The 26,602-nt window shown below is 47.9% G+C and overlaps 1 protein-coding gene across 3 annotated transcripts in view; it reads right to left on the bottom strand.

Moving 5' to 3' along the window:
• The window catches only part of CYFIP1 (cytoplasmic FMR1 interacting protein 1), a 93,865-nt gene extending 68,902 nt beyond the window's left edge, over positions 1–24,963 (bottom strand). For all 3 annotated transcript variants that reach the window (XM_079924240.1, XM_079924242.1, XM_079924241.1), the window contains exon 1: positions 24,775–24,963. The gene's annotated coding sequence lies outside the window, so the exon portion shown is untranslated. The remainder of the gene's footprint in view (positions 1–24,774) is intronic.
• Positions 24,964–26,602: the final 1,639 nt, after the last annotated feature.

Raw genomic sequence — 26,602 nt, 5'->3', positions numbered from 1 at the left:
GAGCCATGGCCGCTGAGCCTGCGTGTCCGGAACCTGTGCTCCGCAATGGGAGAGGCCAAAACAGTGAGAGGCCCACGCACCGCCAAAAAAAAAAAAAAAGAGCCTCGGGGCTTCCCTGGTGGCGCAGTGGTTAGAAGTCCATCTGCCAATGCAGGGGACACGGGTTCGAGCCCTGGTCCGGGAAGATTCCCACATGCCTCGGAGCAACTGGGCCCGTGCGCCACAGCTGCTGAGTCTGCTCTCTAGAGCCTACGAACCACAACTACTGAAGCCCGCGGGCCTAGAGCCTATGCTCTACAGCAAGAGAAGCCACCACAATGAGAGGCCCGCGCACCGCGACGGGGAGTAGCCCCTGCTCGCCGCAACTGGAGAGGGCCCGCGCGCAGCAACAAAGACCCAATGCAGCCAAAAATAAAATAAATTAAAAAAAAAAAAAAGAGCCTCTAGGGCTTCCCTGGTGGCGCAGTGGTTAAGAATCCACCTGCCAATGCAGGGGACACGGGTTCGTGCCCTGGTCCAGGAGGATCCCACATGCCGCGGAGCAGCTGGGCCCGTGAGCCATGACCGCTGAGCCTGCGCGTCCGGAACCTGTGCTCCGCAATGGGAGAGGGCACAACAGTGAGAGGCCCGCGTACCGCAAAAAAACAAAAACAAAAACATAATGACATAGGTAGGCTGACAGTAAAAGGGGGAAAGAGAAACTGTGCAAGAAAAGGAAGCTGGACTACTTGAGAGTCAGACAAAGCCAACTTCAGAGCAGGAAGTTACCAGGGATAAAGACTGGGGCTGCATAACGACAGAAGGTCATTCAGCAAGGAGACAGAACCACACTCAGGGTGGATGCACTAACAAGAGAGTGCAAACCAGGCAAACGCTGATGGCACCGAAAGGAGAAGTAACTCCACCCTGGAGACAACAACAGGTCTCAGCCAGCAACAGGAGATCAGCAGGACACACAGGACAGACACCAAGGGAGCGACGGGGCCTGACGGCGGTTCACAGAACACCCCTCCCGACAGCACGGTGCTAACTACGAATTTTAAATGTAGCAGATATTTTTCAAAATAATGAAAACTTTTTCCTTCCATTACCAACTTCCTTCTATCATCACAACTTCCTGTTCCACATGCTCAAGAAAAGACACACACCCAGGACAGGGGATGCATAGCGCCACGTCCTCAACCTGGTCACTGCCTTGCAGAGCCAGTGCGGGGCTCCAGTGGTGCCCACACACGGCACCTCAAAGCTGATGGCCTCCAAGGGGCCAGGCTGCCCTGCAATGATCTTGCGGCCCCTCAGGGCTGCTTGGCCTCACCTCTGTGCCTCCCACCCCCGCGGGTCAACGAGAAAAACTGGTCGGGCCAACCACCCTGGGACAGCCACACAGCTCACATGACAGGCCGCCCTGGCTGTCTGCCCAGTGCCTGCGGGACGCCCTCCCTCCCCCACCTCTGCCCAGGACAGTCCAGGAGAACCCAGGTACGGAACTGGTGCAGGAGGGTTGCAGAAAGCCTCCGTGACACACACGGGTCACATCCTAGGAAAAATGTCAAATGTTCAACTTATTTCCAATCAATGTGTAAGGATATTTTTCTTTGTTGTGTTTTATATATACAGTGGAATATTATCTGGTCTTAATAAGGAAGGAAATTCTGACACATGCTACAACATGAATGAACCCTGAAGACACGCTAAGGGAAATAAGCTAGTCACAAGCAGACAAATACTGCACGATTCCACTCACATGAGAGGAGCTAAATTCATAGAAGGAAAGTAAAACGGTGGTTACCAAGGGGGTGGAGGGGCGGGGACTGGGGAGTTACTGTCTAATGGGCATAGAGTTCCAGTTTGGGAAGATGGGGAAAGTTCTGGAGATGGACGGTGGTGATGGTTGCACAACAGTGTGAATGTTTCAAATGGCAAATTTTATATGTTATGTATATTTTACTACAATTAAAAAATTAGGAGTGGGCTTCTCTGGTGGCGCAGTGGTTGAGAGTCTGCCTGCCGATGCAGGGGACATGGGTTCGTGCCCCGGTCCGGGAAGATCCCACATGCCGCGGAACAGCTGGGCCCATGAGCCATGGACGCGCTGAGCCTGCGCGTCCGGAGCCTGTGCTCCGCAACGGGAGAGGCCGCAACAGTGAGAGGCCCGCGTACAGCAAAAAAAAAAAAAAATTAGGAGCAAAACATTAGCAATATTTATTGTAGATAAATCAGAAAATACAGAAAGGTAAAAGAAATTATCCATAATCCCCTGATTTCTCACAGAAACAAGATGATAGAAGCTCTTTTGTAAGCTACTTTTCCCTTCCAACTTCCAAAACACGTTGACGTTGTTGAACATTCTTTCATAGCATCTTTTAAGCTTCATGTGGACTACGGGTCAAGGCCCTGCCGTCACTCACGGAGGCTCTCTCTTATTTGCTGCATTTTCCTCCCCATGTTTTTCGGTCAGGAACACCCCCTACAAACACCCAATTCCAGGGCCACGGGCACCCCCGCGACTCTCCAACCTGTGCATCTTCCACAAATGCACGTCTGCCCGGCCTCTGCCTCACCTGTTGAGGAAACCTGGAACTGCCAGTTCCGAGTTCAAGTCCCCAGTCTCCATCTCGCCTTCTTCTTTGACAGCTCAGAATTCCCTTTAAATCCATTTACTTTTCTCTATCTCTAACGGCCGCCCCTCATCAGGGGTGGCCCACGCTCCCTCCCTGTGCCTGCTGCCACCCAGACCCAGAGCCTCGCCGGCCCCTCCTCCCAGCCTCACGTCGGGCCCACTGGGGTTCCTTCCCAGCACGACACAGGGGCCTTGTGTGTCTGGTCACTGCAAGGCCCTGGGGCAGAGCCTCAACCACATCTGAAGGACCCACATGCCTTTGCAGCGGGCTTCCACTGGTGCCAAAGCCCAAGAGCGTAACTAAAGTAACACATTTGGAACGCACTCAAACCTGCCCGTGCGGCCATGCGGGAGCTTACGGTTTAACAACTTGATTACATTTCTGTCTCCTCTGGCTCAGCTCAAAGGAGCTCATACGGCTCCACAGCTTGGGGCCTGGTCACAGCAGGGTGGCATGTGACCACAGGCACAGAGGGGAGGCCACGTGAGGACACGGCGAGAAGGCGGCCGTCTGCAAGCCAAGGAGAGGCGCCTCGGAGGGAAGCAGCCCTGCCGACACCTTGATCTCAGACGTCCAGCCTCCAGCACTGTGAGGGAGTCTGCCTAAGCTGCCCAGACTAACACAGCCAAGGTCGGGTAGAGCAGAATCTCCCAGACAGGGTCCCTACACCCTTCTGCTGACTGGCCACGAAAACCATCCCCATGCTGGTGTTTTTTCTGATCATAAAACAATACAGGCTCGATGCAGAAAAAGACTGCTGAGAGCAAAAACCAGCTGACCCACTCGGGCCTCAGTCTCAAAGTACCAGCATCAGCACTTCTGGTCTGTGACCGCCCCCACCACCCATCCTTCCTCCCCCTGGGGGTGAAACAACTGCAAACAGACGTTGTCCACCCAACAACATAAAAGCCAGGCTTTTTCTTCCTTGACTGATTCCTTTCAGCAGTAGTTCCTAACCCTGTTTCTGATCCCTACGGCTTGTCAAGTTATCAAGATGAATTTAAATATGTCAGCGGAACTTTCTTTTAACAAGCTATGAACAAGTTACGAGTTTTTAAAATAAAGATTTCAAAAAAGGACACACTGGGACATCCCTGGCGGTCCAGTGGTTAAGACTCCGCGCTCCCACTGCAGGGGGCACGGGTTCGATCCCTGGTAGGGGGAACTAAGATCCTGTATGCCGCACGGTGCAGCCAAAAAAAAAGACATGCTGATCTCACTTTGCTGCTGCTGGAGTGTCCCTGACTAAGGGATCCCCAGGGCTCAGGGGACACGCGTACTCTGGACAGTTCCTCAGCAACTTCCCCACAGGTAGGGTGGGCGAGTGGGAAGCCAGAGCTCTGAGCTGGTAGCACTTCACCCGCCCTGTGCACCACCACCCACCCTGCTTGATCCTTTAACGGGCAGTGTCCTGGGGCCCCACGGCAGGGCCCTAGCACTCAGACGGTGTGCCCACGCCTGTGAGCTGGAGAGGCGGAGAGTGGGCGAGCTTCCCCGGTAGGGCCGAGATGCAGGGATGCTGTGCTGTGACATACCGCAACACTCATAGCCAGCGAGACCCCGGGGCCCAGCTGCTTCCTCCTCCTATGCTCCCCGGCCCCTGCCCTTGGGTGAGGGGCTCCCAGGGTCCAGGGGCCTCTTCTGACTCAGCTGACACACCATCCTGCAACCGAAACTCAGGCTCAGTTCTGTGCAGGGCAGGGTCTTTGAAATCCTGCCTCCGTAAGGGGACCTCCCGTCTCCTGCCATGACATGGACCCCTTCATGGAGGGGCACCCAACCCCACTCCACCCAGGACCAGCACCTAGACAATGCTTCTGGCGTAGCTCACAAGCAGAGCGAGCTGGGGGCACCCTTCCTGAACTTGGAGCCGATGTGTGACCAGAGCCAAGGCCCAAGGAAGACACCCTTTGAACCTCAGGTGGCCACCACAGGCAGGCATCAGAGAACCCCAAGTGGGCTCAGGGGACCACAGATGGGGGTCAGGCAACCTCAGGTGGGCAGGAGGTCAAGGTTCCCAGTGCCGGGCTAGAGACCCCATGGCTGCTGCCCCCCTTTCTCCCCAACGTGGCACCGTCCACCCCTCAGCCTAGATCACCCTACAACTTCCCAACAAGTCATCCGCACAGTCACCCTCAGGGTGGGGTCGTCACACTCTGACAGATGATCAGGGCAATGCACAGAGCCGCACAGCCACAGAGCAGGGCAGAGCCAACGTGACCCCAGCGCCAGGCGCCGTGTGCACCTGGGCCGAGGACACAGGCAGATTACAGCGGTAGAGAAGCCGGCCAGGCCTGAGGGCAGGAGAGGGGCAGCGAGAGCCCGAACCCCAGAGCGGCTGTTGGGGTCGAGAGAACAGCGCTGGGAACGGGGAAGGGCTGCGGTGAACAGCCCAGGGAGAAGGTAGGTTGGTTTCTGTGAATCACAGCAGCCACCACACAATTCAAAACCGAGAACAGCAGATAACAGGACTTTTGTTGTTGAATGAGAATATGATCTGATCGTTCTCCCTGTTTCTGTGCAGGACGAAAGGGAAGCCTCCTCTGTTTGCCGGCAGTTCAGTTAAAAGGTAATAATAGACAACGAGTCCTTACATAATTCAACAATTTTAAAAAATAAAAAAAGAACACTTAGGCTAGGCTGCAGAGAATTAATAGAAATTAAAGCGGAGAGACTAATTTTCAACCTGGTAGCATGGGTGGCACCAAGAGATTAAAAGGAAAAGAGGAAAAAAGTATGTGTGTGTGTGTGTGTGTGTGTGTGTGTGTGTGTGTGTGTGTGTGTGTTTGTTTTCAATAACCCAAGATCACTGGGAGAACACAGGCTCCCCATCAGAACACTGGCTGCAGAGACAAGATGAAACAAAAGCGCAAGACAAGAAAGGTACCTTGGGAGACAGACATCAAAGGTGAGGCACAAGGACAGATGGTGGGGGTAGTGAGGAGGGGCGCCCTCAGGAGTCCACGGTCCAGACTCCCTGTGAAGGCCCCAGAGAGTGCAGTGTCCGGAGGCATCCACTCCTGAAGGATCCAGGCCTGGTTCAGACCCTTGATGCACCTCTGCCAACCACACACAAGGCCTCCTCCAGGCCCAGACAACCTCAGTCCGCACTGCCTGTGGGGACCAGCCTGGTACAGGACATGGGCCACGGAGGGGGGCCTTGTGTTTTGCCAGGTTAGAGGATAAACTTCTATCACCGTGGAGATGTATTTATTTTCTATGACCATCTATACCTCTAGTACTGCTCTGGAAACAAAAAACAGCTAAAACACTTTCTGGCTGAATAACTTGCATGTATTTGGAAGAGAACATTCATCTATCAGCGGTTAAGGTAAAAACAAAGAGCAAGAATAAATAAATAGCAAAAAGGAAAAAATAAATAGCAAAAAGGGTGGAGCCCAGTGGTGAAGGGACATCAGCTCGAGGAGGGCGACCATGTAGAAGGCTGGGTTAAAAACACTAAGAGAAACAGCTCAAAACAAGCAGTTAAGCAATCAAACTCGGTTTCTGGTTACTTCTGCTCCCAAAAGCAGCCGAATTTAAATCTTCCACAAATCAAGCATTTAAATCCAACTGGTCTTACACACCCATAAAAGAACTTGGCACACAGTTTCAGAGAATCGATCACTTTCGTCAAGGCAAGGTCTTAATTTACTGTCCATGAAAACAGAAATGAAATGAAAACTGTTACACTAGGTATGTGCCTATTAATAAACAGTAGGCTTCCAGGGGCTGGGAACCAGACTGGGGGCGGGGGTAGGATGTGGACCCAGCTCATAAATGGGACTAAAAATTGACCCTGAGGCCCTGGAGGGTCAGGCAGCAGGAGCTGGCAACTGGATGCCTGGAGAAAGGGCTGAAGCAGGGGGATGCCAACCCATGGGCCAGGAACTGGAGACCAGGGGGCATGCTGGGCCAGACAGACAGGGCAGGGCGGGCAGGAGGCTGTGTGAGCGCCACACACAGGTAGGGAGGGCGTCCAGCACAGACGGGGCCCGGGGTCAGACGCAAAGCTAAGTGAGGGTGCATCCCAGCCAAGAGCCAGCAAGCAGGCATTCTGCACAGGCCTGGTAAGCTTTAAAATAGAACTGCCAAGGCAGCTCGACACCAAGGTTGCAAAACATGGCAAAACCACAGGAGGGAAAATGCAGAACTCATGGTTCAGATGCCCATCCAGATGTCCTGACTGGGGCACCACAGTGACAGCACTGCCTGTGTGTCGATGCCACCCTTCAAGCCCATGTGACCTGAGCCACGAGGGTGTTGGGTCTCCTCAGCATCTCCAAACTTGTAATATTTTTTACTTTACAACTAGACAGTATTTCACTTGTCAAACCCCACAGCATAACCAAACCACAACAAACTACGAAATGTTTCTGCTAACATGCACAGGACGCACATTGATTTTCTTCCTCTTCTATATATACAAATAACAGTACTTCCCAGAAAAGTACAAACATCCAATTTTTTGTGCAATCTGTTCACATGTAAAATAAATCATCTGAGGAAGAGAAGCATACTTTATTCAACTGTGCCCTTCTCTCTCGCATTTTAAAACAACATGTTTTTCCAACTCCAGCCTCTTTCCCCAGATCAAGTGGGATGGGGAGAGAGAATGGGGTTGCTATGATCTCTAGGCAAAAACTTCAAAATTAAAAAGCAAACACCATCTTCTGCCCAGCTTTACTACTGAAGAAATGCAAACTGCACAAAAATTTTAGATTCCATTCTCGAAAGCAGCACTGGTCTCTTCTGCAATTACCTCAAAACAATTGCTGCATCAACAGAAAAACAAAAATCGAGTTTGCTTGAAAATCATGACAATAGGTGAAGTGTGAGACAGAGCCCGCAGAGGAGTCTTGAGCCTGTCAGCCCCTCCCTCCTGACACTGCTCTCCTGTGCCCTCAGCCTCAGTCTGCAGACCTGGGACAGGGTCTTCCCAAGACACAGCGGTGTCTCTGCCTCCTGAACGCCTCCTCCCCGGGCGACCTGCCCGGCCTCTTCCCAACCCAGAGCTCCTATGCCACCCTCAAGCCTGCACGCTCCTTTTTCATTCCTTTTAAACTAGGACTCTGATCCTATTGCTCTCCTGCTTATATGCTTACAGCTGTGGTTCTCAAACCATGTTCCCTGGAACTCCGGGGTGCCCCACGATGGCAAGGCAGAGTAGCCCCGTGTTTATCTATTTTACGAACTGGGATGCCTCCTGAGATTTGTATGAAAAATGAACCTGATGCAAATATAAATCAATCAACAAAAGACGGAAATGGACCTAGGAGGCCAGAGTAAAGTCTCAATCCCTCACAGTGTGCAGCGCCCACACGGGCCCAGCCTGACACCTCTGTGCTGCGCCCTGCCACTCCCGCCACCCCCTGGGGAACGGAAATGCTCCACAGCTGGCGCAGCCACGCACCAAGCACACAGGTGAGCCCCACAGAGCTGGACGCACTGCTGTGGGATGGAGGTTGGGATGGGGTGGGTTCTCCTGGGGCGGCGGGGGGCGCTTGTTTTCCCCCAAGGTCTGGGATCCCTCTGGTCTACTAATGCCTGACCATTTCTTTGTGACTCCGGTGGTCTTCATCTTTCACACAGAATCCAGTGCATGTTTAAGACACGAGGGGAGATGACAGTAGCAGCTCAGCGTGTTCCTTCTAGGATGGAGCCAAGCTCGGCGGTCTCTGGCACTGGGGGGTGGTCACACCATGGAGAGGGTGCCACCAACCTCCCGACTAGGCTGGGGGCTCTCCATCCACCGTGACTCCGGGGCCGCTTCCTGCCCCAGAAAGAGGGAGAGTGAGCCTGCACACAAGCATGCCAGGGGCGGACACTTCCCCAGCTCACCGCAGGGAAGGCCTGGGCCCCCGCACACAGACCTGGACGCTGCCTGCCCAGGCTCCATCACCAGCGCCACTCCATACCGGAAGGTGGCCTCATCCTTGCTTACACAGCCTCATAAATGCTCACCGAGAACTCCGACCCAGCAGTCCTTCTAAGCCTTCCCTTCATGTGAGCCTTTTAACAAATTTTTACCTTCTAGAGAAAAGCCTAAGATGACCGTATCTGGGCAGAAAGGTCCAGTATAATCGGTCCTCTGTATCCACAGATGCAAAACCTGGGGATACGGTACACTGACTGTATTCATGGTACAACTTCCATCTCATATAAGTGACTTGAGCATCTGTGGATTTTGGTATCCACGGGAGCTCCTGGAACGAACCCCCGGCGGATAGCGAGGGACGACGGTGTTTCCAGATGACTTCCTCGGCAGCACGTCCCAGGAGGGGATTCTTAAATCGCATGAATGTCTTCACAGCTGCAGGAGATGATCCATCAATCCCACTTCTGGCCATTTATCCAAAGGAAACAAAATCACTAATTCAAAAAGATATCTGCACCCCATATTCACTGTAGTATTATTTACAGTAGCCAAGACATGTATTATGCTAAGTGAAATAAGTTAGGCAGAGCAAGACAAATACTGTATTATCTCACTTGTATGTGGAATCTTAAAAAGAAAGGGAGGAAGGGAGGAAGGAAGGAAGGCAGGGAGGGAGGACGAGAGGGAGGGAGGGAGGGAGGGAGGGAGGAAGGAAGGAAGGAGGGAAGGCAGGGAGGGAGGGAGGGATGGGAGGCAGGGAGGGAGGGAGGGAGGGAGAAAGGAAGGAAGGAAGGAAGGAAGGAAGGAAGGAAGGAAGGAAGGAAGGGAGGGAGGAAGGAAGGAAACAAAACTCATAGATAGAGAATAGCTTGGTGGTGTGAGAGGCAGGGAGTGAGAGAACTGGGTAAAGGTGGTCAAAAGGTACAAACTCCCAGTTATAAAATAAATAAGTCATGGGGATGTAATGTACAGCATGATGACTACAGTAAATAACACTGTATTGCATATTTGAAGGTCGCTAAGAAAACAGATCTTAAAAGTTCTCATCACAAGAGAAAAAATTTTTTGTGACTATGTAAAGTGATGGATGTTAACCAGACATGCTGTGGTGATCGTTTCACAATATATCCAGATATCAAATCATTATATCTGAAACTAACATAATGTATGTCAATTATTTCTCAATTTTTAAAAAGTTACAGGTGGATTCAGGTCGGGTGCCCTCCCACAGGGTCCCACAGACACCAGCATGGCATCTCATCACAACATCCAGGGATCACTTGCATTTTTACAATTTAATAAGTGGAACTGCATCTAAATGTTCTTTTAATTTGCATTACTTTTATTCTTATTAAAGTTGAACAAATTTTTATACAGTAACCCTTTTTTTTCTTTCTTTTGTGACTTGCCAGCTTGGTTTGTTTTCTTGTTATTTTGTCCTTTGAAATCTCGGTATTTTCCTCATCAATGTCAAGTACTCAACTGTACCTCTTTATTAAAGACATTAAAACTGTGTGAAAGTTGCTACAAAAAATTTTCCCAGGTCACACTACTTGCCTTCTTATGTCACTTACTTTTTTCTTTGAAACCTCAGTTTAAAATTTTTACCATATCAACTTTTTTCAGCCTTTTGCCTTTGGAATTCCCTCTTTCACTTATAAATGTACCAAGTAGGAAGAACTGTGCCAGCCCCAACCAGGGAAGGGCGCAGTTTCTAATGCACAGCTCCCGCCTGAGCAAACTGCTGACCCTCTGTCAGAAGTCAAACAATCGCCCATCTGAGAAACAGTTCTGAGGCAGCACGTAATCTCAAAGAATTAACTTAAAAGTAATATTGAGATCCATAAAAAGTTCAGTAACTGATTGATGTTAGGAATTTTTTTGTTGGACCTCAGATGCATAATAGTTCCTAGACCCTGGCCCGTTCTCACCTTGTTATGTTAAAATGATGCCATAAAGACAGGTGAACCACATGTCCACAACAAAAGCCAGGGTCCTGCCTGTGATGTACAGCAAATTCCACCTGGGCATCAGTCCCCTGCCTTCTTTTGTACAAGCTGCACCTCATCTATGCATATTCTCAAAAAGGCACTTTTAAAATTCAGTCTTTATAAAAAGGATATTATGCTATCAATATACGTAATTGCCTGACTCACTTTTTTCACTGCTATTACTAAGAGGCATCCACACACTGTCACATGCTGCTCTGAAGTACTGTTTTGACAGATGCATACTATTCCACTGAGCGAATGAACCAGTCTGTGCGCTGTCTCCTGAAGCTCCCTATAACGGGGTGTTTCTTATTGTAAACTGTGAGGAAAATTCTTGCACATTAATATGTGCAATGGATTCTCTAGGACAGGGATTAGCAAACATTTTCTATAAAGGGCCAGGGTTGGTCATTGTTCTGTGGGTATGTAAGAGAATATCCTTATCCTTAGGAAATACACACAGGCACTGGGGGATGAAGAGCCTCAAATTGATGTAAAAGAGTTTTGTCGTGTGTTCTTTGTATTATTTTTATTTTTGCAATTTTTGTAAGGTTGAAATTATTTAAAAAGAGTAAAAAATGGAATATCTCTCTGAAAACTTTTTGTGAACATAAGGGAAAGGGAACGAAAAACGTTGAAAACAGATGCGTCCGTGACTGCAGGTGTTTCGGTGAGCCTCACTGCTGTGACGCAGAGCAGGTTACACACCTGCGTCCACCACAGAGTGAAACGCATCTTTCCGATCAGATCAACTGCCTTGGAAATCCCTGTTGTCTGCCCAGAGTCCTGCACTCCTAAAGAAAGCTTCTGACAGACCTATCGGAGATCTGGGCCAGGGACCACGTGTCCTCAGGCAAATCAGCCCTCAGCAGTGATCATTTGCGTTCTATAATCAAATGCTTCAGACCACTGCAGAATGGTGGGCTTTGTTTAAAATATATATACACTCCAAATGTTTAGCTTCAATTACTTAATAATTTTACACTTCCCAGATTTTTAGGATCTGAAGAAACCAGCTTACACAAAATAGCGAGAGGTCTTTAAAAACGCAAAACCATTTCCACCTCTGGCCCAGAAAAAAGCAGCAAAACTCCAAGAGCATTCATGTTTTTAAGTAGAACTCCTCTCCCTTGGAGACATGTACTGAAAGAAGTGTTTGTTAACGACTCAGGTGAGACAGTGCTCCTGGGACTTGCTTCACAACAGCACAGTGTGGGCAGGGGTTACAGGTGAGCCCAGACCACTGTTGAGGGTTCATATACTATTCAATATTTTCCGTGCCTCTGCACATTAAGGAATTGCCCACAACGAACAGTTTAATATACATACATGTGAGATTTCAGGTTTCAGGCTGAGCTAAAATGTGTAATCACTGCCTTGTCAGTGATTGGGGGTTAGGCAGCAGCTAGTAGCTCTGCCTGCAGCCACCGGGCCCTAAGGCCACCTATTTAAAGTTCCTTCCTGAATAGTTCTAATTGTCTACATCTTTTTTTTCCCCCCCTGTGGTAATTAAAAAGTCATCAAGAGGTAAGAGTTTTTGCAAACAAACATTTTCAGGCTACTACAGAACTGATAGGGTGAGTACACGCATACCTCAGCAATACTGCAGGTTCAGTTACAGACCATCACAATAAAGCAAATAAAGGTTTTTGGTTTCCCAGACCATATAAAGTTATGTTTACACTATACTGTAGTCTATTAAGTGTGCAATAGCATTATTTCTTAAAAACAAGGTACAGGGCTTCCCTGGTGGCAGAGTGGTTGAGAGTCCGCCTGCCAATGCAGGGGACACGGGTTCGAGCCCCGGACCGGGAAGATCCCACATGCCGTGGAGCAGCTAGGCCCGTGAGCCATGGCCACTGAGCCTGCGCGTGTGCTCCGCAATGGGAGAGGCCACAACAGTGAGAGGCCCGCGTACCGCAAAAAAAAAAAAAAACAATGTACAGACTTGGTCTAAATAACAGTGGCGAATACACAAAAGTGCTTAATAACTACCAGCTAGTGTTTTTATTATCATTCTCTACTATGTGATTGATTCACGCTGCTGCTGCCCCAAATGTCCCATATCCCTTTTGCCACCATTCAAACTCTGCCATGCTTTTAGGTAAATAGTAGAATATTTTTATTTAACATTGTGCACAAGAAATTCAAGACTGTATTTTTGACACTGGTATTTGTCAAGACTGGAAATTCACTGTATTTTAGTATTGCTTTTGAGTTGGAACTAATGTGTGATAGCAGAGACGACAGGCCAAGAGTCCCATAGGAATGTCAACCAGGAGTATTTGATGACAATACTGGAGGGAAAACAATAAGGGTGCTAGAAATGTGTTTTGAAAAGCATGCCATTGTGGTAATGTAAAAGCGGCTCAGAATTACTTGGCATCGAGAGACTAAATAATGGCTATCAACTCTTCAAAAAACAAATACAATGTGCATACCTTAATTAAAAACTGTTGTTGCTAAAAAATGCTAACCATCACCTGAGCCTGCAGCAAGTCATAGTAACATCAAAGATCACTGACCATAGATCACCATACCAAATATAAAAATAATTCAAAAGTTTAAAATATTGCAAGAATTACCAACATGTGACACAAAGACATGAAGTTAGCAAATGCTGAAGGAAAAATGGCACCAACAGACTTGCTTGATGTAGGGTTACCACAAACTTGCAATTTGTAAAAAATGTACTATCTGTGAAGTGCAAGAAAGCAAAGATCAATTAAATGATGTCTGCCTGTGCTTTATTCAGAGTACCATAAAATCCTGAAAGTGGGCTCCTGCTGCCCAGCACCCCAGGGGTATGAGCTGGCTGTAACTGAAACGGACAATCACCAGAGATCGGCGCAAATGCTCTCTCACACCTTGTCCTGACTTGGTGGAGCTGAGTGCCGTGGGCACCTGCATGTTTAATGCCCGGCCCACACACACCCCTTGATTCTGAGGTTGGAGTCTCTGGCCCACACTTTGAGAAAACGTTTTAGGGCAGTAGTCTCCGACACAGGGTGGACCATATAATCCTTTGAAGCGATAGAAGAAAACGCTGGAGTGTCTGTATTTCTGCCTCACGAGGACGAGGAACTAAGCCTCCCTGATAGCTACACATCTTCTCCCGCCTCCTTGCCAGGTCCTCAAGGAGCAGCAAGAACCAATGGCTCACAGGCACCTCATCACTGTAACTAAATGAACTGCTAGGGGCTGAATTGCGTCCCCCTTCCAGGTCCCAACTCTTAGTACCTCAGACTGACTACATTTGGAGATGTACAGAGGTAATTAGTAAAATGAGGTCACAGGGTGGGTCCTAATCCAATGTGACTGGTGCCCTTTACGAGAAGGGGAGATCAGGACACACACAGGCACAGAAGGAAGACCATGTGAAGACACAGTGGGAAAGTGGCCATCTACACGCCAAGGACAGAGGCCTCAGAAAGAACCAACGCTGCTGACACCCTGATCTTGGACTTCCAGCCTCCAGAACCGCAAGGAAATAAATATCCACTGTCTAAGCCCCTCAGTCTGTGGTACCTTGATGCAGGAGCCCTAGCTAACATACAAACCTTTCAAAAGGGTTCGTTCCTGCAAAGATGCCAGGCACGCAGAAAGGCAGGAGGACCTGCGGCCCCAGGCAAGCGCAGGCCCACTACAGTTCACCAGCCTGGCCCCAAGCGTGTGGCATGGGGAGTTCTACAACTGGCACAAGGCCGCCACAACCAACCGGCAAATTCAGGGCTGCCTCCCGCATCTTTTCAAGCTCTCTAGCTATTACAGACTGTGCGCACTTCATGCCTTATCCAGCGCGTATGGACAGAGACACCCACCAGGGCACACGCAAGGAGACCTTTTAGGGATGAAGTGAGCAGTCGACAATGACTGGGCCCTGAAATGCTGCGATTCCCAAAATCACCTCTGCCCTTGTGTGTGTGTGTGTGTGTGTGTGTGTGTGTGTGTGTGTGTATGTGAGGACGGGGTGGGGGGGGTAGCTAACAAAGAAGCAGATAAAAGATGAAAGGAGAAATACTTATAAGTGCACATAATTAACTTCTTCAAGCAACCTGAGGCGCTCGGAAGCTGGGAAGCATCAGCTCGGGCTGCCGCTGGGACCGTGGTGCGTTGGGTGGGCGCTGCCCTCCCCCACCCCTTCCTGGGAGCTGCTGGCTGAGGGGACAGAAGGGGCAGAAGGCCGGGAAAAGGCAGGGAACCGGCCGGCTGTAAGGCCCGGAGAGGCGTGCAGGAGTGTGAAGGCAGCCTGGCCCGACCGCGGCTAGGGGACCTGGGATGGACGGCGACGCGCGTCTCCCCAGCGGCCGGAAGCTGGGCCCTCGGGGAGAGCCGGGGGGTGGGGTGGGGGGGACTGTCCAGCGGGCTGCACGCCCCCAGTCGCTGTAAAGCCAATCACAGGCTGCGGAGGCACAGAGTTCCCTAAACACGCCCGCGCAAAACACAACGGGGGCTAACTGCCGAAATGCACCCGACCTTCAGGAAAAGGGAGAACTCGAGGCTTTCACGCTCGGAGTCCGCAGGAAGGGCACGCACGGCTGTGTCTCCGCACGACGCGCCGAGCCCCACAGCGCCGCAGCACCCGGGCTGCCTCTGCCCCAGTCTGGGGGGACCCCTAGGCTGAGTCACACCCCAGAGGCCCTATAATACAGCACATTTTCCCTCCTGCCTTGACCTCAAGGCAGAATCAAGACAACTGAGAGTTCCAGGAGCTTCTCAAGAGCCCTTCCAGAGTCAACACAGAATTGCAGGGCAGAAAGTCACATCTTCCATGGCAGCTGCCCCAGACCTCAGCCATCCTGGCAGAGGCTTCCCGGAGTGAACTAACTCTGCTGTATCCACCTCTGGTCTACCTGGGGCCATCTGTGGCCACTGAGAGGGTCACAGCCTCTCAGTGCTTGTGTGCAAGGTCTGGCAGTGACATGTGGAAGGATGTGTTCCCTCTTCCTGGTGGAGGGAGGGTAGGCAGTGTTGATTCTTCCCTGGCTCAGCTGGCAGTTCCAGAGGGCAGGGATCCCCCCCAAATCCCTTTCCACCCTTTGCATGGGGCTTACCTTGAAGCCAATCTTTGTTGGAGGAGGCAACTACCTAAAATGCAAATTAAAATACAAAAGAAAAACTACCCCCTATGATGATTAATTCTATGTGTCACCTTGACTATGCTATGGTATAATCCAGTTTTTGGTCAAACATTAGTCTAGATGTTGCTGTGCAGGTATTTCTTAGGTGTGATTTACATTTAAATGGGCACACTCTGAGTAAAGCCAATGACCTTCCATAGTGTGGGTGGGCCTCTTCCAAACAGTTGAAGACCTTAAGAGAAAAAACCGAGGTCCTCTTTGGATTTGAATTCTGCCCCCAGAGGGCCTTTGGACTCAAGCTGCAACATCAACTCTTCCTGGGTCTCAGCCTGCCTACTCTGAATTCAGAATTGCCAGCCTCCATGGTCACGTGAGCCAATTCCTTAAAATAAATCTCTCTCTATATATAAACATACCCTATTGGTTCTGTTTCTCTGGAGAATTCTGACTAATACACACACCCCCACCTTAATCAAAGCAAAGGAAGAAACCCAACTTGCATGTTCAAAACCCTTATCAGTGTGGTCTCCAGGGCAGGAGCAAAACTTTACTCTCCAGAATCTGTGAAATTATCGTGCACGTGCACAGGTCTGATTGATTTAACACACTTAGTTATTCCATGACCCCTGGGGACAGACAACCCCAATCAGTCAAGAGTCCAGGTGGTTTTAAAGCTCATTGGTTTTATGCAGACTGGTCCTTCCAAGCAGCATTTGTGGAAAAAGACGAAAATTCTTTCAAATGGAACAGCTTGAGTAGGTCAAGCTTTAGATAGGGATTTAAATATAATGCAAATCCTCATCACCACTTCTGACTTGGGGCGGTGTGGTTCTTCAGAGCAAAGTGTACCTTCTCCTGTGAGTATCTTCAAGGATGAATCATCGCCCACCCTCCCCCTGCCACCCCAGTCCTGGCCAGGACAACACAGGCACAAGGCATGGCATGCTAGCTCTGAACGTAAAATTCTGGCTGTCAAATCAGGTTCCAAGATGAAACTCACTGCTCTCTAGGCATTGGTTTTTCTCTCCTGTGGAACAAAACTCCCCCGAGAGAGTGAAGAACAGGGCCTGACAACCTTGGCGAGTGAAGTATCTGAGATATAAATACAAATCACAAATATGCTTGTTTCAAAAGTCACAGTAGCTATCACTGTCCATTTGTCTTATTCACAACTAAAAAATGTGAAAGCCACAGTTCAAGGCCTGTGATTTCTGTCCCCACAGCCTTGTGTGGAGGTGAGGCAGTCATGAAGTTGGATGGGGGCACAGCCAGGTAAATGAATGCTCAACGAGCTTCTGCTGAAGAGCACAAGTGCACACCAGGCTCAGACCAACACAAAGGTAAAAAACACATCCCTATGTTCCTGAGACCATGTTCTGAGAGGGCTTTAACACAGTAAGTTCATATAAATGCAAATCTTATCCCTGGAGTGCTCTGAAATCTTATTAGATAGCCTGAATTCAGGCCAGAGTTGCCATGTTTAAGCCCCATTCATGGTGCTATGTTCTCTACTGGCTCCTACAGAGTGTAAGCTCTGTCCCTAAGCCCCTCACTTATAGCCAAAGGGTCTCCAGATATAAAAAGAACAAATAACAAAATGGCAAATGTAAATCCTACCATATAAGTTATCTGCATTATGTGTAAATGGAATAGACAATCAAAAGGCAGACATTGATAGAATGGATTAAAAAAACATGCTGTGAGACAAATTTTAAATTCAAAGATACAGGGAGGGTGAAACGAAAAGGATGGGAAAAAATATAACGTGCAAAGAGAAACCAAAAGTGGCCAGAAGTAGCTATACTAATATTAGATAAATATTAGACAAAATAGACTTGAAAACAAAAATTGTCACTAGAAACATTATGACAAAATGGTCACTCCACCAGTGAGATGTAACAACTATTAACATATTCACCTGATGAAACAACCTCAGAATACATGAAACCACAGAGAACATGATCTTATATGTAGAAAATCCTAAAAAACCACAAAAAAACCTGTTACAGCTAATAAATGAATTAAGCAAAGCTGCAGGATACAAAAGCAACACATAAAAATCAGCTGCACTTCTATACATTAGCAATGAATATTCCAAAAAGAATATTAAGAAAACAATTCCATTTACAATAGCATCAAAAAGAAAAAAAAACTTAAGCATAAATTTAGGAACTTCCCTGGTGGTCCAGTGGTAAAGAATCTGCCTTCCAAAGCAGGGGACACGGTTTCGAGCCCTGGTTGATCCCACATGCCGCGGGGCAACTAAGCCTGGGCGCCACAACTATTGAGCTCGCGGGCCTCGACGAGAGAGCCCATGTGCTGCAAACTACAGAGCCCAGGGTCTCCGGAGCCCGTGAGCCGCAACTAGAGAAAGAAAACCCACATGCCACAATGAAGACCCGACGCAACCAAAAAAAAAAAAAAGAATAAATTTAACCAAGGAGGTGAATGATTCATACACTAAAAATTACAAAACACAGACTTCCCTGGTGGTCCAGTGGTTAAGACTCTGCGCTCCGATTGCAGGGGGCCTGAGTTCGATCCCTGGTCAGGGAACTAGGTCCCGCATGCATGCCGCAACGAAGATCTGCATGCTGCAAATAAGACCCGGCGCAGCCAAAATAAATAAATAAAATAAATAAATTTTAAAAATCACAAAACACTGCTGAAAGAAATTAAAGACACAAACGGAAAGATATTCCATGTTCATGAACTGGAAGACTTAATATTATTAAGATGACAATATAGGGAATTCCCTGGCAGTCCAGTGGTTAGGACTCCACACTCTCACTGCCATGGGCCTGGGTTTGATCCCTAGTCAGGGGACTAAGATCCTGCAAGCCACACGGGGCAGCCAAAAAAAAAAAAAAAGAAAGAAAGAAAATTTACAATATAATCCAAAGCCATCTACTGAGTCAATGTAACCCCCTTCAAAATTCCAAAAGCATTTTTTGCAAAAATAGAAAAACCCACCTTGATTAACATGGAATCTCAAAAGACCCAGAATAGCAAAAACAATCTTGAAAAAGAAAAACAAAGCTGGAGGTCTCACATTTACTGATTTCAAAACTTACTATAAAGCTACAGTAATCAAAATAGTGTGGTACTGGCATAAAGACTGACACATTGACCAATAAAACAATAAAGAGCCCAGAAATAAACCCTTGTATATATGGTCAAATGATTTTCAACAAGGGTGTCAAGACATTCACTGAAGAAAGGACAGTCTTTTTAACAAATGGTGCTGGGAAAACTGGATATCCACATGCAAAAGAATTAAATTGGACCATCACCTTATACTATATATGCAAAATTAACTCAAATTAACCAAAAAGCTAACCAGAAGAGCTAAAATTATAAAACTCTTAGAAGAAAACATATGAGAAAATCTTCATGACACTGGATTTGGCAATGATTTCTTGGATACGACACCAAAAGCACTAGCAACAAAAGAAAAAGTAGATAAACTGGACATGAAAATTAAAAACCTTTGTGCACCCAAGGACAAGAGAATGAAAAGATAACCCACAGAATGGGAGAAAATATTTGCAAATCATATATCTGATAAGGGATTGTTATCCAAAATATATAAAGAATTCCTACAACTCAACACTAAAAAAAACAAACAACATGATTAAAAAATGGACAAAGGATTTGAATAGACATTTCTGTAAAGAAGATACACAAATGGCAAATAAGTACATGAAGAGATGATTGACACCATTAAGCATTAGGGAAACGCAAATCAAAACCAGAATGAGATACTACTTCACACCCATTAGGGTGGTTATTATTAAAAAAAAAAAAAAACACCAGAAAATAACAAGTGTTGGTGGTGAGGATGTGAAGAAACTGGAACGCTTGTGCATTGTTGGTACACATAAAGGCTGGCGAAGCTGCTATGGAAAACAGTATGACAACTGCTCAAAGAAATTAAACATTGAATTACCATGTTCATAGCAATGCTTAATTGGTGTCTGGAATAGTCATGTTCATAGACAGGAAGTAGAATGGTTGCTACCAAGAGCTGGAGGAATAAGGGAATGGGGAGTTAGTGTTTAAGTGGGTGCAGACGCAGACATAGAAAACAAACTTATGGTTACCAAAGGGGAAGTGGGGGGAGGGATAAATTGGGAATTTGAGATTAACAGATACTATTATATATAAAATAGATTAACAAGGACCTACTGTATAACACAGGGAACTATATTCAATATCTTATAATAACCTATAATGGAAAAGATCTGAAAAAGAACAGATATGTGTGTATGTATGTATATGTATGTGTATATATATGTGTATATATACAAAACGGAATCACTTTGCTGTACACCTGAAACGTACATCAACCATACTTCAAGAAAATAAAGAAATAAATAAGTGCAGAGGTTCAGTTTTGGATGAAGAAAAAGTTTAGGGGATGGATAGTGGTAATGGCTGTACAACTTAATTCTACTAAACTGTACACTTAAAATGGTTAAAATGGTAAATTTTGGGTTATTTTATTATAGTAAAAAAAATCAGGCAAGATGATTTCCCTAATTTATTTTTGAATCATTTTTTTCAGATATTCCAGTTTATTTTCCCCTTCATATAAATTTTAGAGTCAGTTTGTCTTTTATCTATAAAAACATCCTCCTGGGCTTCCCTGGTGGCGCAAGTGGTTGGGAGTTCGCCTGCCGATGCAGGGGACACGGGTTCGTGCCCCGGTCCGGAGGATCCCACATGCCGCGGAACGGCTGGGCCCGTGAGCCATGGCCGCTGGGCCTGCGCGTCCGGAGCCTGTGCTCCGCAACGGGAGAGGCCACAACACTGAGAGGCCCACATACCACACACACACACACACACAAAAAAACATCCTCCTGAGACTTCTAATAAACAAAAATATCTTATGACCCAGCAAGAACACTTCTAGATTTCTATCCAAAAGACATTATAACATATGCCCACGTAAAGACTTGTACATGAGTCTTCATAGCAGCAGTTATTCATAACAGGCAAAAAATGGATCTAATGAATGGTTAAACAAAACGTGATATATCCACACAATGGAATACAATGCAACAAAAAGGAATGAAATGCTGGTACATACTAGAACAGGGATAAACTCCAAAAACATTATGCTAAGTGAAGGAAGCCACACATAAAGCCCACAAATTGTACACTTTCGTTTATGTTAAATGTCCAGAAATGGCAAATCTATAAAAGAAAGCAAATTAGTGATTAGCTGGAATAGGTCCTACGAATGGGGATTAACTGTGAAAAGTCATGAGCGATCTTTACTGGGGTGAGATCCGTATGTTCCAAAACTGGGTTATGGTGCTGCTGCCCAACTCCGTAAATCTACTAAAAATCACTGCCCACTTGAAGTAGGTAAATTTTATAGTATGTACATTATACATCAATAAAGTTAAAATATTTTTTTGCTGCAGTATTTGATTGGAATTGTGTTAAATCTATAGATCAATTTGGAGAGAACTGACATCTTTACTATGTTGAGTGTTCCAACCCATGACCACAATGTGCCTCTCCATTTATTTACATGATCTTTGTTTCATTCATCAGCATTTTGTAGTTTTCAGCATATAGATCCTGCATGTGGTTTATTAAATTTATATGTAAGTATTTGATTTTTTGAAGCTGCTGAAAATGGTATTTTTTAAAATTTCACTTTCTAATTGCACATTGCTTGTATATAGAATAAGACTGACTTACATGTGTTGACTGCATTTCGTGACCTTGTTAAACTTCACCTACTAGTTCTAATAGTTTTTTCATAGATTCCTTGGATTTTCTATGTAGATACCATCTGCAAAAAGGGACAATTTTATTTTCTCTTTCCAATCTGCCTTTTATTTATTTTTCTGACCTTACTGCCCTGGCTAAAATAAAGTTTTTAAATTACATAGCTGTGGTTAACCCATGCTATACTTATTTTGGTTGCAAAAACAATGAGTAGCTAGGACTGGTTAGTTATATAAAAGCTTTAGAAAACATAGCACGAATAGTAAGAGCCCCTTCTACAGTACATTTCCTATATATATTACACCTCATTTGATCTTCATCACAACCTAATAGGTGCTTTTCCCATGATACCAAAGAAGAAAAATGGTCGAAGGTAGTCCAAGTAACATACCCACCGGGGCTCAGGTGAACACATAGCAGACATCAACAACAGTCAAAGCAGTGGATTTGCCAAGACCCAACTTGATCACACCTGCCAAAATGTATCTTTCTTCCCACTGGCTAGTGGGCAACCCCAGGCACTGACTGAGCTGACCCCTCTATAAACCGGTGCTAGTGAAACGCAGATCAAAAGCCAGGACACAGACTGTCACACAGACTGAGGGAACACCGGCCCACCTGGGAGTGGAGGCAGGTGCTCCTGGAGTGGTACCTGAGCAAGCACAGTGCCTTCAAAAAATCGCAGGTAAGTGATTCAATAGGTGTGTGAGGGTCAGGTCCTAGGGTCTAACATTTTGCAGAAGGCATCACTGACAGCTTCTTTCTAATTTCTTTTTTTTTTGCGGTACACGGGCCTCTCACTGTTGTGGCCTCTCCCGTTGCGGAGCACAGGCTCCGGATGCGCAGGCTCAGCGGCCATGGCTCACGGGCCCAGCCGCTCCGCAGCATGTGGGATCTTCCCAGACCGGGGCACGAAGCCGTGTCCCCTGCATCGGCAGGCGGACTCTCAACCACTGCGCCACCAAGGAAGCCCGTGCTTCTTTCTAACTTTTAACTTATGAGTGTGCAGTCAGACGGCTGGATTCAAAGTCTGGCTCTGCCACTTACCAGGCATGTAACTTTAGGCACATACTTCACCTCTTGGTCAGTTTCCTCATCCATAAAGTGGGAGTAATAACTGCACCCACCTCTGAGGGTCGTGAGAATAATTAGTATGTAGAGCACTCAGGAGTTAGCAAACTACAGCCCATGGTCTGCTTCTACAAGCAAAGTCCTACTGGGGCACAGCCATACTCATTCATTACAGACTGTGCCGACTTCTGCTGCAACAGTGCAACTGGGGAGGCTGTGACAGAGACCACACGGCCTGCAAAGTTGTAAGTAGTCACTATCTGGACCTTTACAGGAAAAGTAGCCCTGGCTTAGAACGATGCTGGAGCAAAGTAAGTACTCAAGGAATGTTAGCTATTATTTAGACCCTAATTTACTTCCAGAACGATAAACTTGAGTATATACATAAAGATATACACACAAGCATTGACTATGGGGGTGACAAACGTAAAATAACAATGTCAATTAACAGGTGGTTGATTAAATAAATTGTAATGCAGCTACACTATATACAGCCATTAAAAGGAATGAAGGCTATCCATGTGTATATATACTGTATGTGCGAACATGTTAAGATTTCCAACATCTTTAAATAATCCGAGATCATTAAGTGAAAAGGTATGATGCTACATGCAGTCTCTCATTATGTTACAAAAAGAACACACACAAACAAAACCTATGTGTATGCACAGAAAAGGCCAAGATAGAAGTACTGAGGGAATTTCACTTTTAGTATATGTAGCTGAGTACTGTTTGAATTTTTTAACAAGCTCAAGTTCTGTAATTTTTCTCATGACTCAAAAGTGTTATTTGAATGGCTCAGGTTGTACCCTAGTGGTACAAGTTCTAAACTTTAATGTCTTTACCCCAGGGACAAACTAGAGTATGGATGAATCGCAAACGCATTATGCTAAGTGAACTAACCAGACTCAAAAACTACATATGACATTCTGGAAAAAGCAAAACTGTAGGAATGGAGAACAGATCAGGGGTCAGGAGTTGGGAATGGGGGTGCCTACAAAGGGACAGGAAGAAGGAGTTCAGCGGGGTGATAAAACTGTTCTGTATCTTGACTGTGGTGGGAGTCACACTACACTAAGCATTTGTTAAAACTCACTGAACTGTACCCCACAAAGTGAATCTTACTATGTGTAAACTTAAAAATAAATTTAAGTAAACACACAAAAACACTTGGGGGGTAACTCTTCTTTGGGCGACCTATGAGCACACAAATGTATGTATTAATACAGGAAATGTCTGCCACCACATTTCCCTGGTTCGCCTCTGGCACAGAGATGATGCCGCTGCGCGAAGGCAGCGTTGGCACCACCTTCCTAACTGAATTCCCACAAACGCAAACCTGCCGTGGCCCTGAATGTTTTCTTCGAGCTCCGTGCGCGTAGATCTGCGCTTTACTCGGAAAACCTCGAAGGGCCTTCAGGGAGAAGGGACGGCAGGCACCGGCGCGCACCGTCACAGGCCGGCGCCCCAGCCGAGCGGCCCGGGCAGGATCTTCCAGCACGAGCCCAGAGCCGCTGCAGCCGCTGGTGAGCTGTCAAGAACAGCAACCTGAGCTAGGCAAGGGGAATCACTGCTGATTCAATCACGGATCATTGACGGAATCACGTCGATAACGGCCAAGAAATACCACCCGGCTCACCAGCTTCGGCCAAGCACTGTGCGGCGAGGCGCACAGCACCCTCCTCTCCTGTAAAGGGAAACTCCCAGGTCTCCCACAGAAGCGCAGACCGTCCAACACGGGGCTTCATAAGCAACGCTATCCTGCCGTTCAGACCTGACACTAGAGTGGACGTGGTCCGGACACCTCTCTCGGCTTAGAAAACGCTCCTTAAGCCCCATTGCCAAATTACTCTTCCGCCCTTTTCTCCCGCCCACCAAGCGCTGAGAATTAGGAGCACGCATTTCAGGCTTGAAATAGACAATTTAGTCTGGCTATACTGAACCGCGCTGCCCAAGTAACAATCTCGGCTCCTTAACAAAGCCCCAAACTCCTCTCTCCAAGAATCTGCAAAATGGTCTCGCTCGGCCAGAGTCTCCCTCCTTCCCTCAGACAGGGGCACAAAGCACGACCTCAGCGTAAACCGCCTGCTCCTTGCTTTCCAACAATAACTGGAAAACCCCAATGTACCCCGTCCCCACTGGAGTTTCGCCACGTGCCGGGGGCGCTGGGGCAGGGGTCCGCGACTCCCGGGCCGGAGCGCGGTGGCCAGGGCCATCCTGGGAGGCGGCGCAGCCGGGGAGGCCGCGCGGCCGAGGTCCAAGTCCCGGCCGCTCGCGGGGCCCCGGCCCGGCACCGCCGCCTTCCAGCTCCCTCCCGGCGGGGTTTCGAGCGAGGTCCCGATCCCACCTGGGCGGCGGGGTGGGGCGGAAGCGGCAGCGTTCCTCACCTTGGTCCGCGGCGGCGGCTCTGGGGTCCCGGGCGGGCCCTGGGAGTCTCCCGGCCGAATGAGTCACCGAGGCGGGTCGGGAATGCTCCAGGAAACACCCGGCCTCCTCCCCTTCCTCCCGGGGCGGGGGCTCTCCCGGCTCGGCCCCTTCCTCCCAGCGCTCCTCCCTCCGCGCTCCTTCTCCAGCCCAGTCCATCCGCTCCTCCATGCCTAGCTCCCTCCCCCGACTCCGCAGTCCGGCAGTATGCCGGGCCGCGCTCCTCTCCGGCCGCAGAAAATGCTCCCCAGGGAGAGAGCCTCCAGGGCCACCTGCCGGCTTCGGCGACCTCAGCTCTACCTGGGACCACGGGGGCGGTGGGAGGGGGGGCGCTTCCCCGTGGAAGCTGCCCGCTTTGGGCCGTAAAAAGAGCGGGGGGTGCGCACCCTGTCCCGGGGCTCCACAGGGTCAGGGCGGCGGGTGAGATGAGCTGCAGAAAGGACTTGGGCGGCCACCCAGGCGGACTGGCCTGGCGCCCCACAGCCAGGGAGGAGGTGCGCACACCTGCGCTCCGCGGGCTGGAGACGGGCGCGACTGGGACACGCCGCCGGAACCGAGCCAGCTGGGAGAAAATGACCCGGTATGGCCCCTGCAGTGATCGCATCTCCCCTCTGAGCCGGGGGCAAGGGCGTGCGCAGGCTTGTGGGAATGGCTGACAAGAAGTCCTGACGAACTAGCCCCAAAACACAATCTTGAGAGGCCAAATAACACGTCTTATGGAATCGCCGAGTGGAGTGAGCTTGTCACAAACATGCTTAGGAGAAAAATTTCCCTAAACTACACTCTCCCCGCCCCCCGCCGAGTTGTAAGGGAGAGCAATAAAGATGGGCAGCGGGTACTGAAAATCACAAGAAGTTTGATTACGTCCTGGCTGTCCCCCAGATGATTCAAAAAGTTGCAGAAAATGGATCCTGACTAAACCAGAATCTATCAGTTGTCTAAATATTCAGAGACCACTTTTTCTAGAAGCTCCTGGAGGTCCCTCACACTCCTGCAAAACATGGGTTTTGAGTGACTTTCTGGTTCCCAGCCAGCCCACACATTTTCAATCAACAGAAATATTGCATCTCTCTGCCCAGGGCTGAGTCTCAAAGTTAGATTCCGAAGGGTTGGGGTTTTTTGTTTATTTTTGTTTGTTTTCCTGGTTTTTTTATACTGTAGGTGAAGTGCTGAAATACAAATTCAAGGTATATTATGATAATTTTTAAATATCATAATTCCTAGAGCAATTAATAAAAATAAGCAATTAAAAAATATCCGGGCTTCCCTGGTGGCGCAGTGGTTAAGAATCCGCCTGCCAATACAGGGGACACAGGTTCGAGCCCTGAGCCGGGAAGATCCCACATGCTGTGGAGCAACTAAGCCCATGCACCACAACTACTCAGCCTGCGCTCTAGAGCCTTTGAGCCACAGATACTAAAGCCCACGCGCCTAGAGCCCACCGCAAGAGAACAAGAGAAGCCACCGCAGTGAAAAGCTTGCGCAGTGTAACGAAGAGTAGCCCCCACTCGGGGCAACTAGAAAAAGCCCATGGACAAGCAAGCAAGACCCAACACAGCCAAAAAAAAAAAAAAAAAATCCAAGAGAGGAAATAAAATGGAATGCTAAGATATAAATCTGAAGAAAGCAGCAAAGGAGGAGCAAAAAGCACACAGGACAAACAGTAATGAAAAGCAAGCTGTTAGGCTTAAATCCAACCATATTAGTAATTACATTAAATGTAAATGAACTAAACACTCCAAAGAAATTGTCACATTGGATAAAAACAAAACCTAAATATAAGGCTGTTTA

The sequence above is a fragment of the Stenella coeruleoalba genome (assembly GCF_951394435.1).
Source record: "Stenella coeruleoalba genome assembly, chromosome: 6".
Lineage (NCBI taxonomy): Eukaryota > Metazoa > Chordata > Mammalia > Artiodactyla > Delphinidae > Stenella > Stenella coeruleoalba.
Note: the sequence above shows the minus strand (reverse complement) of the source record. Positions and strands in the feature narration are given on the sequence as shown.